Source organism: Mauremys reevesii, linkage group 1 (genome assembly GCF_016161935.1).
Source record: "Mauremys reevesii isolate NIE-2019 linkage group 1, ASM1616193v1, whole genome shotgun sequence".
Lineage (NCBI taxonomy): Eukaryota > Metazoa > Chordata > Testudines > Geoemydidae > Mauremys > Mauremys reevesii.
In genome coordinates, this window is record NC_052623.1 from 68,745,533 (window position 1) to 68,760,542 (window position 15,010).

The following is a 15,010-nucleotide window of genomic DNA, read 5'->3' on the forward strand; positions in this document are numbered from 1 at the left end:
GCACAGGTGTGGGATGGGAGAGACGTGAGAAGTCAGGGCTGGATCAGTACACTTTGAAATCAATAATAAACTCCCACTGATTTCAGTGGGTAGTATATTATGCCTATGGGGAGGAGACAGAATGCCTGGCTTCTCCCTGACAATGATAGGACCCTCACTGTGGGATGAGATTTACCCGCTAAATTAGTGCAATGGACTCACCCATCAGGCTGGCCTGATAAGGCCCATCACTGCAGCAAGTTATTTTACCCACTGTAGCTGACCAGGCCAGGGGTGGTCATGCCTACTGGTTAGAGCTGGATCCAGGGTGGGTAAAGTCCAGGAAATGAGCCAAGGGTCAATACTGGTGGGAGAGAACCCATATGCTAGGGCCAGGGATAAACTGATGTCATAAGCCAGAGGTAGAGCCATGGATTAGTGCTGGGGAGACAGAAGCCAAATGCCAGAACTGGAGGGTCAACCAGAGTTGTAACTCAGAGGCAGAGCCAGGGACCAAAGATGGAAGTCTGAAGCTGGAGGAAAGCTGGGACTGGAAAAAGGACAAGTACAGCTGTGAGGATACATGCTGAGCAGCCACTGATCTGCTTTGGGGGCCAGGCTTATAAGCAGGGCTGCTAAGGCATTAGCCAGTCAGGGGCTGTGGCTGCTCTGAGTTCTGAGGCAGTGCAGATGGGGCTCATTATTTGCCTAGCAGCACAGTCAGTCAGGGACCTGTTGGTCGGGTCCCTGACAGAACCCCCCTTTTTTCAGGGTCACCTCCCAGGAGACTTTGGACTGGATTTCTCAAGATAGACTTGGTGGAAGACACACAGGTGGATATGTTCCATGAGTTTCCGTGAACACTCCTGTTGGCCGTATCCCTCCTACTAAAAAATCAGATATTGGAGTCTTTCCTGGACCAGGTAGGAGTCCAGAATCTGCTGGACCACATATTGCTTGATCATGCACAATTATTGTCAGGGAGGAGGAGTACTGCAATGTGCGAAGGGTTTCAGGAGGGAGACATGGAACATGGTGTGACCTGGAGAGATTCTCGCAGCTGCAATAGAAAAGCTATCAGATTAAGTTGTTCCCAAATATCTGTGGTCTAGCTTTGAGGATGGATGGGTAGGCCACAGGTTTTGAGCAGACAGCCAAACATTAGTTTGACCTCAATTGTACTGAAGGTCTTTTAACAAATTTTGAAAGTGAAAGTAGTTAAGAACATAGAAGTGAATGGTAACTGGGATAAAATACAACATGGTTTTACAAAAGGTAGATCATGCCAGACCAAGCTGATCTCCTTCTTTGAGAAGATACTGATTTTTTTAAACAGAGGAAATGCAGTAGATTTAGTCTACCTGGATTTCAGTAAGGCATTTGATACAGTTCCACGTGGGAAATTCTTAGTTAAATTGGAGGAATTGAAAGGTGGATAACAAACTGGTTAAAAGGGGAGACTACAGTAGGTCATACTGAAAGGTGAACTCGAGGTCAGGCTGGAGGGACGTTACTAGTGGAGTTCTTCAGGACTGGTCCTAGGATCAATCTTAATTAACATTTTTATTACTGATCTTGGCACAAAAAAGTGAGTGGTGCACTAATAAAATTTGTGGATGACACAAATTTGGGAGGGATAGCCAAGACGGAGAAAGACCGGAATATCATACAAGAAGATCTGGATGACCTTGTAAACCAAAGTAATAGAAAAGGGATGAAATGTAATAGTGTAAAGTGCAAGGTCATACATTTAGGAACTAACAAGAATTTTTGCTATAAGCTGGGATTTATCAGTGGGAAGCGACAGAGGAGGAGAAAGACCTGGGTGCATTGGTTGATCACAGGATGACTATGAGCCATGAAAAAGGCTAATGCTGTCCTAGAATGCATCAGGTGAGGTATTTCTAGTAGAGATAGGGAAGTGTTACTGCCATTATACAAGGCAATGGTGAGACCTCATCTGGAATACTGTGTGCAATTATGGTCTTTCATGTTTAAGAAAGAGGAATTCATACTGGAACAGATGAAGAGAAGGGCTACTAGGATGATCAGAAGAATGGAAAATCTACCTTATGAAAGGAGACTCAAAGAACTTGGCTTTTTAAGCCTAACCCAAAGAAGGGGAGATAGGAGGGAAGTAGTAGGCAAATTCTGCATGGGAAATGAGTGCCAGCCATTAATTCTGGTGGTAATTTGGAAAGCGGTGTAGGTAATGATCCAGGACTTGATTGACTCTGTCTAATTGTTGGTACTAGATAGTAAGCAATCAAGATGCAAGATTCAATGCTCAGGAAGTGCAGAATTTCCCGCCAAAAGTGAGCAATGAACTGGTCGGATACTATGCTTGTGGACAATCCATGAAGGTGAAAGACATTGTCTTTGAATAGATGGGCTGTTTCCTGGGTGGTGTGGAGACTATGACACAGTATAAAATGGGCCATCTTCATCAGGTGATCGACTTCCACTAGAATTGTGATGTACCCCTGAGAGGATGGTAGCTCCATGAAGAAATCCATTAACATGAAGGGCTAAGGCTAATGCACCGCTACAGGCTGGGGACCAACTGACTAAGCAGCAGTTCTGCAGAAAAGGACCTGGGGATTACAGTGGATGAGAAGCTGGATATGAGTCAGCAGTGTGCCCTTGTTGCCAAGAAGGCTAATGGCATATTGGGCTATATTAGTAGGAGCATTGCCAGCAGATTGAGGGAAGTGATTATTCCCCTCTATTAGGCACTGGTGAAGCCACATCTAGAGTATTGAGTCCAGTTTTGGCCCCCCACTACAGAAGGGATGTGGACAAATTGAAGGGAGTCCAGCAGAGAGCAATGAAAATGATCAGGGGGCTGGAGCACATGACTTATGAGGAGAGGGTGAGGGAACTGGGCTTGTTTAGTCTGCAGAAGAGAAGAGTAAGGGGGGAGGAATTTGATAGCAGCCTTGAACTCCCTGAAGGGAGGTTCCAAAGAGGATGGAGCTCGGCTGTTCTCAGTGATGGCAGATGACAGAACAAGGAGCAATGGTGTCAAGTTGCAGTGGGGGAGGTCTAGGTTAGATATTAGGAAAAACTATTTCACTAGGAGGGTGGTGAAGCACTGGAATGGGTTACCTAGGGAGGTGGTGGAATCTCCATCCGTAGAGGTTTTTAAGGCCTGGTTTGACAAAGCCCTGGCTGGGATGATTTAATTGGTGTTGGTCCTCGTTTGAAGAGGGTATTGGTCTAGATGACCTCCTGAGGTCTCTTCCAACCCTAATCTTCTATGATTCTATGCTGGTCTCATCAAGAGTAGGAGCTGCAATTGCAGTCAGAAGTGCATCAAGGATGGATGAATTCACAGTTGCTGCCATCCCAACAGAGGCACATGAAAATGAATGGTTTCTGGAGTGGAAGAGGGATCTGCTCAGCTCAGACCCACTTATTGGGGTTGGGCTTAGCATTTCATGACCCTGAAGCTGGTCTGAACTTTTCAGGGTATCTTAAGGCCAATACACACACAGGACCAAAGTTCAGCATTGGTTCTTTTCACCCTCTGACAGGTGTGGGTGGCCCTGGTCAATATGTATGGGTTCCAGAGTGAGGTACACGGTTAAGAAGTGGGAAGCCAGGACATTGTCAGGGGTTGAGGTGATGGGCTATATTCATGCCACTGCTCAGTAAGGCAGTGGCCAGTTCTGTTGTATAGATCAATCAGGTCATTGAGATGGGACAGCAGTTTGACCCGTGCCAGTTTGTTGTTTAGATCATCATTCAGCCCAATCCAAAACTGATGATGCCACGCAGCCTCATTCCACTCTGTGTCTCTGGAGCTGATAGATGCCCTGGCTGTAGCATTTCCAGCATGGCTTCAGCAGTTTAGGTTCGAAGGGTGCGTGTGTGTTCACCAAAGATAACTGACATGGCTTGAATGAATGGGTCCAGCTAGCCCAAGAGGGGACTAGACAGTTTCAAGAACCCCAGTGAGCAAACTAATCATGAGCCCTACTTGGGACTGGTCTCTGGGAAACAATTGAGGGCATAGCAAGCAGAGAAGCTGGCATTTGTTTAGGAAACCTTGGAACTGGCCATGCTCACCACTAAACATGTCGGGGAGTAGGACCTTTGGCTCCCGCAGGGGTAAGAGCTGGGTTGTTGGCAAAGCCACCTGGGCTTGTAGAGCCATATTTTGCACCTGCAGGGTGGACACCAGCACTTGCAAGTTCTGTATGGCACCCACCAGCTCCACAAGGGGAAAAACTGGCCTGAGTGGGGTCCATGCTGGTGAGATGGGCCCCTAGTCTTTGTATGAGGCTGGTCAAACTGCAGCTGAGAGGGCCATAGGCAGTTAGGCATAGCAGCAGAAGCAAGAGTTCAGCCTACCTGTTAGAGCTCAGTCCAGGTGGGCAGAGTGTAGGAAATGAGCCAAGCATCAGTATCATAGGGACAGAAACCAAATGCCAGAGCCAGGTGGTAAACCAGAATTGTAAACCAGAGGTGGAGCCAGGGATTAGTACTGGAGAGATGGAAGCTGAATGGCAGAACAAGAAGGTCAGCCATAGTTGTAAGCAAGCAGCAGAACCACAGACTGAAGCCAGAAGTCTGGAGCTGGAGGGAAGAGGAGTGGAAGCAGGGACATACATAGCTGAAGGTATGGTACATGTTGAGCAGCCACTGGTCTGCTGGGGGGCCAGATTTATAAGCAGAGCTGCTAAACCAGCAGCTAATCAGGCACTGTGGCTTTTCTGCAGCTGGGCTCACTGGTTGTTTAGCAGCAAAGATAGTTAGGGAGCAGACCAGGTGCTGGTCCTTGCTTGTCTGGTCCCTGACACCTCTGTAACATCTTCAAACCTTCCAAAAATTCTGTGTAATTTGAGGGATGGGCCTGGGTTCAAGGAAGTTCTTATTTTAAACAATCCAGTTCACTCTGGTCTACATACAACCATAACTAGACCAAAAATACAGACAATAATGTTACTATTTCTAACAATGATTTGCTTTTTAGGGAACTTCAAGGGGTTCAATAGTTCTTTACAAAACAAGTTAGTGAAGAATTAAAAATAAATAAATTGCAGAATTGCAGCAAATGACAAGTCATTTTTTCTCTTCATTCTCATGTTGATAGTGTTTGTCAGCCACCTCTATTTGAGGTAGTGTGACTCCATAGCAGAGCTTTTCTACTAAGCCGTGAGTGTGTGTGTGGGGCTTAGAAACCTTTATAAAGCTGGCTGAATTTCTGCTGACTCACTGTGCCAGGCACTGCTTGTTAACTCCATCTGGGCTATATAAGGAGCTAAGTGTGGTTTTTCTGGGGTGGGGAAAGTGTGTGTTTCTAGCTGTAAGAAAGCCCCCAGGACAAACCTGCTCAGGGACATTTAGACCCTGGTTTATTTTGCTTTATTGTTTTTTGGTTGCCAACTTCCAGGAAGGGAGGCAGCAACTGCCTCTGGCTCAGGGGCTGTGTGCTCTGACTCAGGGTAAGAACCTGATCTGTCACTGGTAGTTATGATTAGGGCTCTGTATATTCTCTGGCTAAGTGATTTGCTGTGGATCCTTCCTTGGCCATGGAATTGTGCTCCAGAATTTAAGACATTATTTTAAAAAAGTTTCCAGCCCTTGTGGTTATGAAGATGATCTTCTAAATTGGAAACAAATGCAGTGATATCTGTTGAGGACCAGAAACAGCAGCTTTGAGTGGTGTGGTCCTCCTCATTTATCTCCTGTTAACTTTGAAATTTGATGATGATGCTATGTGTCAACACTGTTAACTGTTTAATAGCTGATTATTTTATCAAAAGCATCCAGCTAACGTGCTTTCCCCACAATCCCAAATTTGCCCTTTACACCTCTTCTAATGCCAACAGTCCCAACTCCGCCCTATCCAATGGGCAAAACCACAAGGTACCTGGAATGTGTTATGGCTATATGTTTGCAGTACAAAATTTGATATCCCAATGAAAATTAGAAGTCTAGAGGCAGCATAAAAGTCAGTTTATTACTAAAATAAATAACAGTAGGAATTCTGTGCTGATTTGTGCTCATTTTCAGATTGAATTAAAAAAACTTCAATTTTTTAAAACTGAAACTGCTGCAGAAGTTTTAGTCTGTTACGCTGTTCTGTTTCAGAATCTAGTTCTCTTGCTGGAGAACTTAGGTCAAGCTTTCTGAAGAGCTGACAAGACCCATATATCCTTTCCCATTATTGCTCTATCTTCCTCATTTCTATAAAAGGAATGTGAAGTTATCAATTTCTTATTGTCCTAGATTCCTGTTGGGTATATGCCTAAGAGGGGGCTATATACCAGCTTCAGTTATGTAGTTTTACACTTTCCCTAAATGCAAGCAAAACTGTTGACTCTCTGATTTCATGTTATGTATGAAAATGGCCCTATATACTCATTCTTTTGATATACACATCTGCTAAAACTTTCTAATTTGGCAAAGATTAAGTGTTGTAGGTTCTTGTACTGTGAAGTGAATTGCTCAGACACCAATTAACATTTCATTGCTAAGACTAGTCGATTTGTTATTTGCAGCTGTGGCCAAATTTGTGCATTTGAACTTTAAAGCCTTTGTTTGCATGGTCTATAGCACAGCAGAAAATGACAAACAGCTAAATCCTTGGTAAACAAAATAGGCTAGAAAGTACTAGCCTGTTGCTGAACTAATTTGATCCTCTTTCTCTCTTGTTGTGAAATTTGCTCATCTGCTGCTGTTCAGAAATACGTAAAATATACTGTACAATGGAAAGCCATGCAAATCTAAGGGGGACAAATCAGGAGCTACTAATGGGTTAAAGAGGAAAACAAAATAGTTAATGAAAAGTTTATATAAGAAATGGAGGAGTAGCTAATGTATGGAAAAGGTCATGAAGTGGTATTTCAGAACAGAGAAAAATGATCCATTGATCTGTCTTTATTAATATTCTATTTATGATTCACTGCGTATTGTGTGTTCTCTGTGCTTTAAATTACTTTATTCAGACTTCTACTCCTCCACCTCAAATGCAAATGAGATCCTTTCTCATTTAAAACATGCATTATCTTTAAGCACAAAGTTTGGTGAAGTATGTCACTGTATTTGTGTTACATCAGATAATTCATGTTTAGGTTTAAATTAGAACATATTTGTAGATTAGATGCTACATGTCAAGGCACTTTGAAGACACTCTACCCAAATTGGTAACAGCAGACAGCATTTAGGGTCTTTGGAAAGCTGCAAAAATAGCATGAAGATGTTTGTACTGTGCAATAGGATAGTGTTTTCCAAACTTGGGACGCCGCTTGCGTAGGGAAAGCCCCTGGCGGGCCGGGCCGGTTTGTTTACCTGACCTGTCCGCAGGTTCGGCCGATCGTGGCTCCCACTGGCCACAGTTCACTGCTCCAGGCCAATGGGGGCTGCAGGAAGTGGCACGGGCTGAGGGATGTGCTGGCCGCTGCTTCCCGTCACCCTCATTGGCCTGGGACGGCGAACCGTGGCCAGTGGGAGCCATGATCGGCTGAACCTGCGGACGGGGCAGGTAAACAAACCGGCCCGGCCCGCCAGGGGCTTTCCCTATGCAAGCAGAGTCCCAAGTTTGGGAAACACTAGTATAGAGCAAAGGTCAGGTTTGTGTGGAGCTACACACCATTCCGGGAGATCAGTGATGGAACAATCCAGCACTGGTTGCACTTCTATTCTCCGCTATAGCTACTCATTTCAGTGAGATGTACATACACACTCAGCAGCATTTGCCAAGGATGGCCTGTCTCCATTCACATTCCTGAGCTCTGACCCATGTGAAGAGCGTGCTGCCATCACTTTTGGTTGCTGCTTGTGCAACTGCTGAGCATGTATGGATGGCTTGGTAGTTGTATATCTCTGTGGCGGTGCTAGTACCTCATTGGCCCCTTAGGTCAGGGGGGCAGGAGGTAGCACAGCCTCTCTACACTCAAGTCCATGTTCTAAACTCTTCTGTAGTTTGCACAGGGTGGTCCAATGGCCTGAGTCCATCTACTTCCTCTTGCCAATTGGGATAGCGCAGCCTAGCAGCTGGGGTGCATACAATGTGCCCCTAGGGCGGTGCAGCCCAATGGCCAGAGTCCACCTAATTCCTCTCCCCTAGTGGGGTAATGTGACCTAGCGGCCAGAGTCCACATAATTCACTGTGTGGGGCCAGCTCCTCTCAAAGGAGGGTGTCCCAGGTAGGGGATCCCGGGCCTGCCCACTCCACCAGGTCTCAACCCCAGGCCCTGTTAGTGGCAAGTTCTCCTCACCAGTGGTCCATCAGGGATTCTCTTGAAACACACCGGCCTGAGCACCATTCCCCTTTAAGAACTCTCAGCACCATTCCCCTTTAAGAACTCTCTGGCTCACTTCCTACCATATTGTCAGATTCAGCCAGGTCCACAGCATCCTTGGCTTCCCCTCTGCAGCGTGGCTGAGTGTGTCTCGGGGTGCAAGCCTCTCTTCTGCTGGAGAGAGCGACAAGCCTCCTTTCCCTCCAGTGGTCCACCCCGACTGAACAGCTCTAAAGTCTTTTAAACCTGACTTCCAAGTTTAAACATGCCCGGCAGAGCCTCAGGGGCGTGGCTTCCTCTGCTAGGAGAGAAGGATTAATTCCTGCTGTAACAGTTCTGGGCTGATCCGCCCCGTTACAGTCTCCTATCCAGCGTCTCACCATGCTACATGAGAACTTGTAGAAGAAAGCCTAAAGTATTCATCCATCCACCTATCTCCACCACAATAGTAACTATTAATTGTGATATATATCTACAGTCGTATTGGCTCAGTATACTCTTTATCATTTCTTTGTTCTTAATCCTGCCTCAGCATGAGGTACTGGACTAGATGACCTCTTGAGATCCCTTCCAGCCCTACATTTCTATGATTGTATGATTAAAAAGGTGTTATTCCAACTAATGGACATCAATTCTGTACTCCGGGCACTTTGACAATTAAAACTGTCTCAAATCGTTACTCCATATATCAAATAAGACTGCATTCTATCAGTATAAATAACTAATCTCCAAATAACTAACCCCCAATAAACCATGAGGAGGGAAGGGTGAACTCTTGAGTCTAGGGGGTCTTGAAGGGGCATGCCCTATCTGTAGCTTCCTCCCTTTCGCAGCAAGAAACTTCCAGCTTGTGAATCTCCTCTGAATGCAAGCATGGCAATCTGATCAGAGGAGAAATTTGATCTCTCGGATAACTAGGCCTCAGACTGTTTTGGGCTTTATAGGGTAAAGCCAACACTTTGAATGCATCATAACTAGAAATCTTAAACCTAAATTCTATAAAACTTGGATAGTCAGATCTTTGGCTTGAGTAATGTGTAATGCAAATCTGGATTAACAGAATACCCAGGGCCTGATTCATCCCTAGCTATTTTGGAGTCTCATCATGGGATGAAGTTTCACCCAGTGTGCTCTTTTGGAAACTGTAAGGCAGTGTTTCCCAAACTTGGGATGCAGCTTGTGTAGGGAAAGCCCCTGGCAGGCTCGGCCAGTTTGTTTACCTGCCCCGTCCGCAGGTTCGGCCGATTGTGGCTCCCGCTGGCCGTAGTTCACTGCTCGAGGCCAATGGGGGCTGAGGGAAGCGGCATGGGCCAAGGGATGTGCTGGCCACCGCTTCCAGAAGCTCCCATTTTTCTATTCTAAAAAAGATAGATACCACTTCTGAACAGCCAATAGCCTGCTTTTTATTGTACTCCTGCCTACTTCAGACCAGGGATTTGAACCTGAGTGTGTGGCATCTTCAATGAGTGCCATAATCATTAGGCTATTGGCTATTTTGATGTGGGGCTCTCTCTTACTGGGTTGGACCAGAAAGTCTAACTTGTACATTAGAAACATTTCCCGAGGAAAGTTTCAACGAAACTGGTATGCTCTTGTGAAAACTTTTGACAAATTGGTGTTTTCTATAGAAAAAATCGTTAGTAAAAAGATTCCTGACTAGCTCTAGAAGGCATCCATTAAAAGGGGTGAAGGACTTGGCAAAGAAATCCGTGGTAGCAGAATCCCTATGTCTAACCTAATGATGATACTAAGGTGGCACACAAACCAACTGTAGCTTCAGAGTGTTGGATGCATTTAAGGGGTGTGTGTGTGTGTGTGCGCACACACACATACTGTCATATTAGAAAATGAAGACAATAAACTGATTTTTGTCTCATGGTTCTATAATAGTTAAAAAAGTCTTTTGAATTAGATGCATAGAAACAACGTAGAAGAATAGCTGCAGCATCCAAAAATTATACCTCAAAACTTCAATCTGCTAATTACATGTGTATACATGAAATAGCATTTCAAGGAATGTTGCCCAAAACCTCTGCCCAAAAATAATACATATCAGAGTAGTAATTCTATATAACTCTATTACAAAAAGAATAGTGTTTACTGAAAAGTACAGTAACAGGAATAGACATTAGGAAGAGGAAAGATAGATAGATCTTAAATGTGTGAATGCAGTCCACCTATGTACAGAAGCATTTCAAGACAGTAGGTGTCTTTTGAATGCTATGATCAGGGACCTGAACATGTGTTTTAGTATGTCTGTGAACTACATTAATAAAAAAGCAGGATGTTTGCCTTAAAGATGATGGACTGTAATACTATCACTCTCCGAGTCCTCTTGGTTTATTCTCTGTTCTATTTTAAACTAGGACATCTTCTATTGTATAGCTGGGCATAAAGAGGAGGAAGTGTTTCATCCTTTTATGTGGCAGTCCAAGAGGTATAGATAAAGAATGGAGTAAGTAACAGATGTTTTGTCTTACGATGAATAAGTATTAGATTCCAATATCATACAGTCAAGTTTTACTATCCCATCCTTTTATTTAGGCTTCATTCTATAGCACCAGCCTTTCAAATACCATTCAGCCTTAACTTCAAGGGTAACTGCTTTTTTTATCAGCAGAAAGAAACTTAAGTGTCACACACACTTGGAAATTCACAGTAAATCTCATAATGAATTTTAACCCCCAAGTGGGATATATCTGGACTCACAACCATAAAAGCAAGATATGGCTTACTAATGTGTGAAGCCCATGTGGAGATATCAATGTTTGTTCTTCTTATCTTTCTTGCACTATCCCAAATTCTTTCATATAATAGCCGTCTGACCCAGAATTTGCAAGCATAGCTTCTGAATGCATGAGGAGGGTTAATTCCCTGGAGCAGTCAGTATTCTTTAGTGATGAAAGGTATTGAAAAGGCTATTACTTGCTTCAATGCATGGGTAGCACCAAAACACTCAAAGGTTCAACTTTCTTTTAGCATTGTAAATCTGTTTTTGTGGTTAAATTGAAATGGAACAAGACAGTATGTTGTGTTTTAAGTTAAGATAATATGCTGGTGTGATGCTATGTCCTGCTGATGCATTAAACTTGGGAATTTCACCTAAACATGAATCACTTCATTCTTGACTTAAAAATAAAATAACAAAAAGCACATACACAATGTTCAACTTGCAATAAAAGCTAATAGGAAAGTGGAAAGACAGATTAAGTGTTGTAAAAGAGTAGGTGCTGCTTGTGAGGTGCTGGATATATTCAATAATGGCACATGGAAGAGGAAAACACAAGGGGTTAAAAGAAAGTAGAGAGAGGGAGAAAGAGTAATAAAGAACAAATTAGGTTCTTTAGACTCCATCATGGTCTATTACATCATTAATTAACAAGTAATATAACAGTATAGGTTGAACGTGGGTCTATACCACCGGTGATCCATAGACTACATGAGTGTATCATACATTGACAGTTTTCCAATAAGGAAAATTGTCTGCTATTGTTGGAGAACTTTTTGGAAAGCAAAACCTTTTCCTTGGCATTAAATATCTCTCCTTGAGTTTGCCTTCTACTCATAAGAGTAAACTGCTGTGCTGAATCTCCAGGGCTACTCCAGCTTATAGGGAATTGGGAAATAACCAGCTGAGGATTCTGCCTTTTCAAACCTTCCATGCTGGCTGTGATGCCAGCCTTGAATGCCCTTTTGTCTGCTTAGATTCATAGAATATCAGGGTTGGGAGGGACCTCAGGAGGTCATCTAGTCCACCTCCTGCTCAAAGCAGGACCAATTCCCAACTAAATCATCCCAGTCAGGGCTTTATCAAGCCTGACCTTAAAAACCTCTAACAAAGGAGATTCCACCACCTCCCTAGATAACCCATTCCAGTGCTTCACCACCCTCCAAGTGAGAGAAGTTTTCCTAATATCCAACCTAAACCTCCCCCACCTTCAACTTGAGACCATTACTCCTTGTTCTGTCATCTGGTACCACTGAGAACAGTCTAGCTCCATCCTCTTTGGAACCCCCTTTCAGGTAGTTGAAAGCAGCTATGAAATCCCTCCTCATTTTTCTCTTCTGCAGACTAAAGAAGCCCAGTTCCCTCAGCCTCTCCTTATAAGTTATGTGCTCGAGCCCCCTAAACATTTTTGTTGCCCTCTGCTGGACTCTTACCAATTTTTCCACATCCTTCTTGTAGTGTAGGGCCCAAAACTGGACATAGTACTCCAGATGAGGCCTCACCAATGTCGAATAGAGAGGAATGATCACGTCCCTGGATCTGCTGGCAATGCCCCAACTTATACAGCTTCTGTCACAAATGTCTCCCCACTTCATTCCATGTTACTGCATATTCATGAAACACCCTCCCTGAGAAAATCTTCAAGACTCACTACTTTATTGCCTGCAAAAAAAATCCCTTTTCAGAATCACTGCTTTTCAGGATAGAGTCCCCCATCCTGAAAGTACCTCTTTGTTCCTATAGATGTGTATTGTCTTACATTTGGCTGTATTGACATGTATATTGCTTGTTTGCATGCAGTTTACCATGTGATCCAGCTTGCTATGTCAGTGACCTGTCCTTTTAATTATTTATCACTTCCCCCATCTTGACCATCTGAAAATTATATCAGGAGAGATTTAATATTTTCTTCAAGACATTAATTAAAATATTAAATTGCACAGGGTCAAAAGCTGATTTGTGTGGGATTCCCCTAGAAACACACCTGCTCAATGATGGTTCCCTGTTTACAATTACATTTTGAGACCTATCAGTTAGTCAGCTTTTAATCCATTAAGTGTGTGCCAGGTTAATTTTATATCATTCTAGTTTTTTAATGAAAATGTCATGAGGTAGCAAGTCAAATGACTTACAGAAGTATATTACATCAACATTCTTACCTTTATCAATTAAACTTGTAATATTAAAAAAAATAAGTTTGGCAGGGTCTATTTTCTATAAGCCCTTGTTGATTGCTGTTGATTATGTTAATCTTCTTTTATTCTTTAGTAATAGAGCCCTGTAACAGCCATTACATTGTTTTGCCCAGGATCAATATCAGGCAGACAGGACTATAATTAGTTGTGTAATCTGTTTATCCTTTGAAAATATTGTCACAATATTCGCTTTTTTTCAGTCCTCTGGAATTTCTCCAGTGTCCCAAGATTTATAAAAATCAGAACTAATTGGCCAGGGGCAGCTCTTTTAAAACACTTGGATGTAAGTTCAACACTTCTGCCTTTTCTTCATTATCATCAACTGTATCAGTTCCCTCTAGAACAGGACCATTGCCTTTTGTTGCTGATATACTTTAAAAACCTCCTTCTTATTGTCTTTAACTCTGCTTCCCATAGATTTCTTCTTGAGTCTTTTTGCTTGGCTTATCCATTTTGTACAATTTCTAGCTTCTGATTGACATTAATTGCTATCAATTTCCACTTTTTACTATTTATTTTATTTTATATAGCTGCCTTCACTTCCTCTCCTAACTAGGCTTTTTCTGCCCCCCCCCCCCCTTCAGTGTAGTGTAATTCTTAATTGTGGGTTTTGGGGTAGTTAATAAAATGGTCTTAAACATTTCGCAATTATCATTCAAACTTTTCTGTTTAAATTCTTTCTCTCAACTGATTTGGCTTATAATTATTTTTAGCTTTGTGAAATTGATTACAAATGTGATCAAGTTAATGATCACTTTCACCTAAGCAACCACTAACTTTTACTGCTGTGATCAATTCCTCTTTATCCGACAAGGTGAGGACTAATATAGAATTCCTGTGTTGGATGCAACCTTTTTTGAGTTAGGAAATTGTCATCTATAATGTTTAGAAATTCCAAGGACCGTTTTAGTACTGCCAGCATCAGACCTCCAGCATGTGTCATGAAAATTTTAAGTCCCTCATGTTAACACATTTCCCCTCTGCCATTATACATAGGTGCTTAAGTCAGATGGTTCATTAAGGTGATTTGGTGATCTGTAGCAGATACCAACTAGTACCCCATTTTCTACTTTATCTGTTAGAACATTGATCCATAAGCATTCAAGATAATTTGCTTCTGAATTATCCACAACTAGGAAACAGGTAATGACATTTTTTACGAACAGTGCCACCCTCCTTTCCCCTTTTGCCTGCTCAATCCTTCCCAAATGGGCTATAACAAATTATTTTATCATTTTAGTCATACAAATCTCCCACCACGTTTCAGTAATACCAGCTAGGATGAATTTATGTTTGTAAATGAACAATTTCAATTCCTCTTGTTTATTAATCAGGCTCATAACATTGGTGTACTGCCAATTAAAGAATTTCTTGTTTTCAAATCTCATGGTGCCTTGATTAATTTTGTTCTTAGCATCTTGATTTTGTGATAATTGTTCCCTCTTTCACCATTCTGCTATTGTTGTTTGTTTAACCTGACTACTCTAGCCACCCTTTCCCTTAAAAGATTGGTGCCTATTCTACTGAGATGGAGGCCATCCAAACTATACTCTCTTCTCTCCTGACCGAAGATGGCTCAAAGTTCACAAAACCAAAACCCCATACTTTACACCACTTACTGCAAGCTGGCTAGGTATCTTCTGTTTTTCTTTGCTCCTGGGACAGGAAGGAGTCCAAGATCACTTGAACATTCAGCTCCTTCAGCACTGTCTGAAGTCATCTGTAATCTGTGAAGTTTCATGTGAAGCAGTGTTGTTGGTACCCATATGCATCATCAACAGTGGAGCCTTGCCCACTAGGTTTGAACAGGATTTCCTGCAGGCTAGGGTTGAGTAGAATTTTTTCTTTTGTTGCAT

At 42.8% G+C, this 15,010-nt stretch overlaps 1 long non-coding RNA gene across 5 annotated transcripts in view; it reads left to right on the forward strand.

Annotated features, from left to right (window-relative positions):
- Positions 1-15,010, forward strand: part of LOC120397996 — a 149,199-nt gene that overhangs the window by 111,815 nt on the left and 22,374 nt on the right. For 3 of the 5 annotated variants that reach the window (XR_005594137.1, XR_005594148.1, XR_005594156.1), the window contains one exon: positions 751-902. This is a non-coding gene — a long non-coding RNA (uncharacterized LOC120397996). Of the gene's footprint in view, positions 1-750; positions 903-4,473; positions 4,604-10,597; positions 10,687-15,010 lie in introns of those variants that run through there. The other 2 variants (XR_005594128.1, XR_005594169.1) reach the window with 2 other exon arrangements.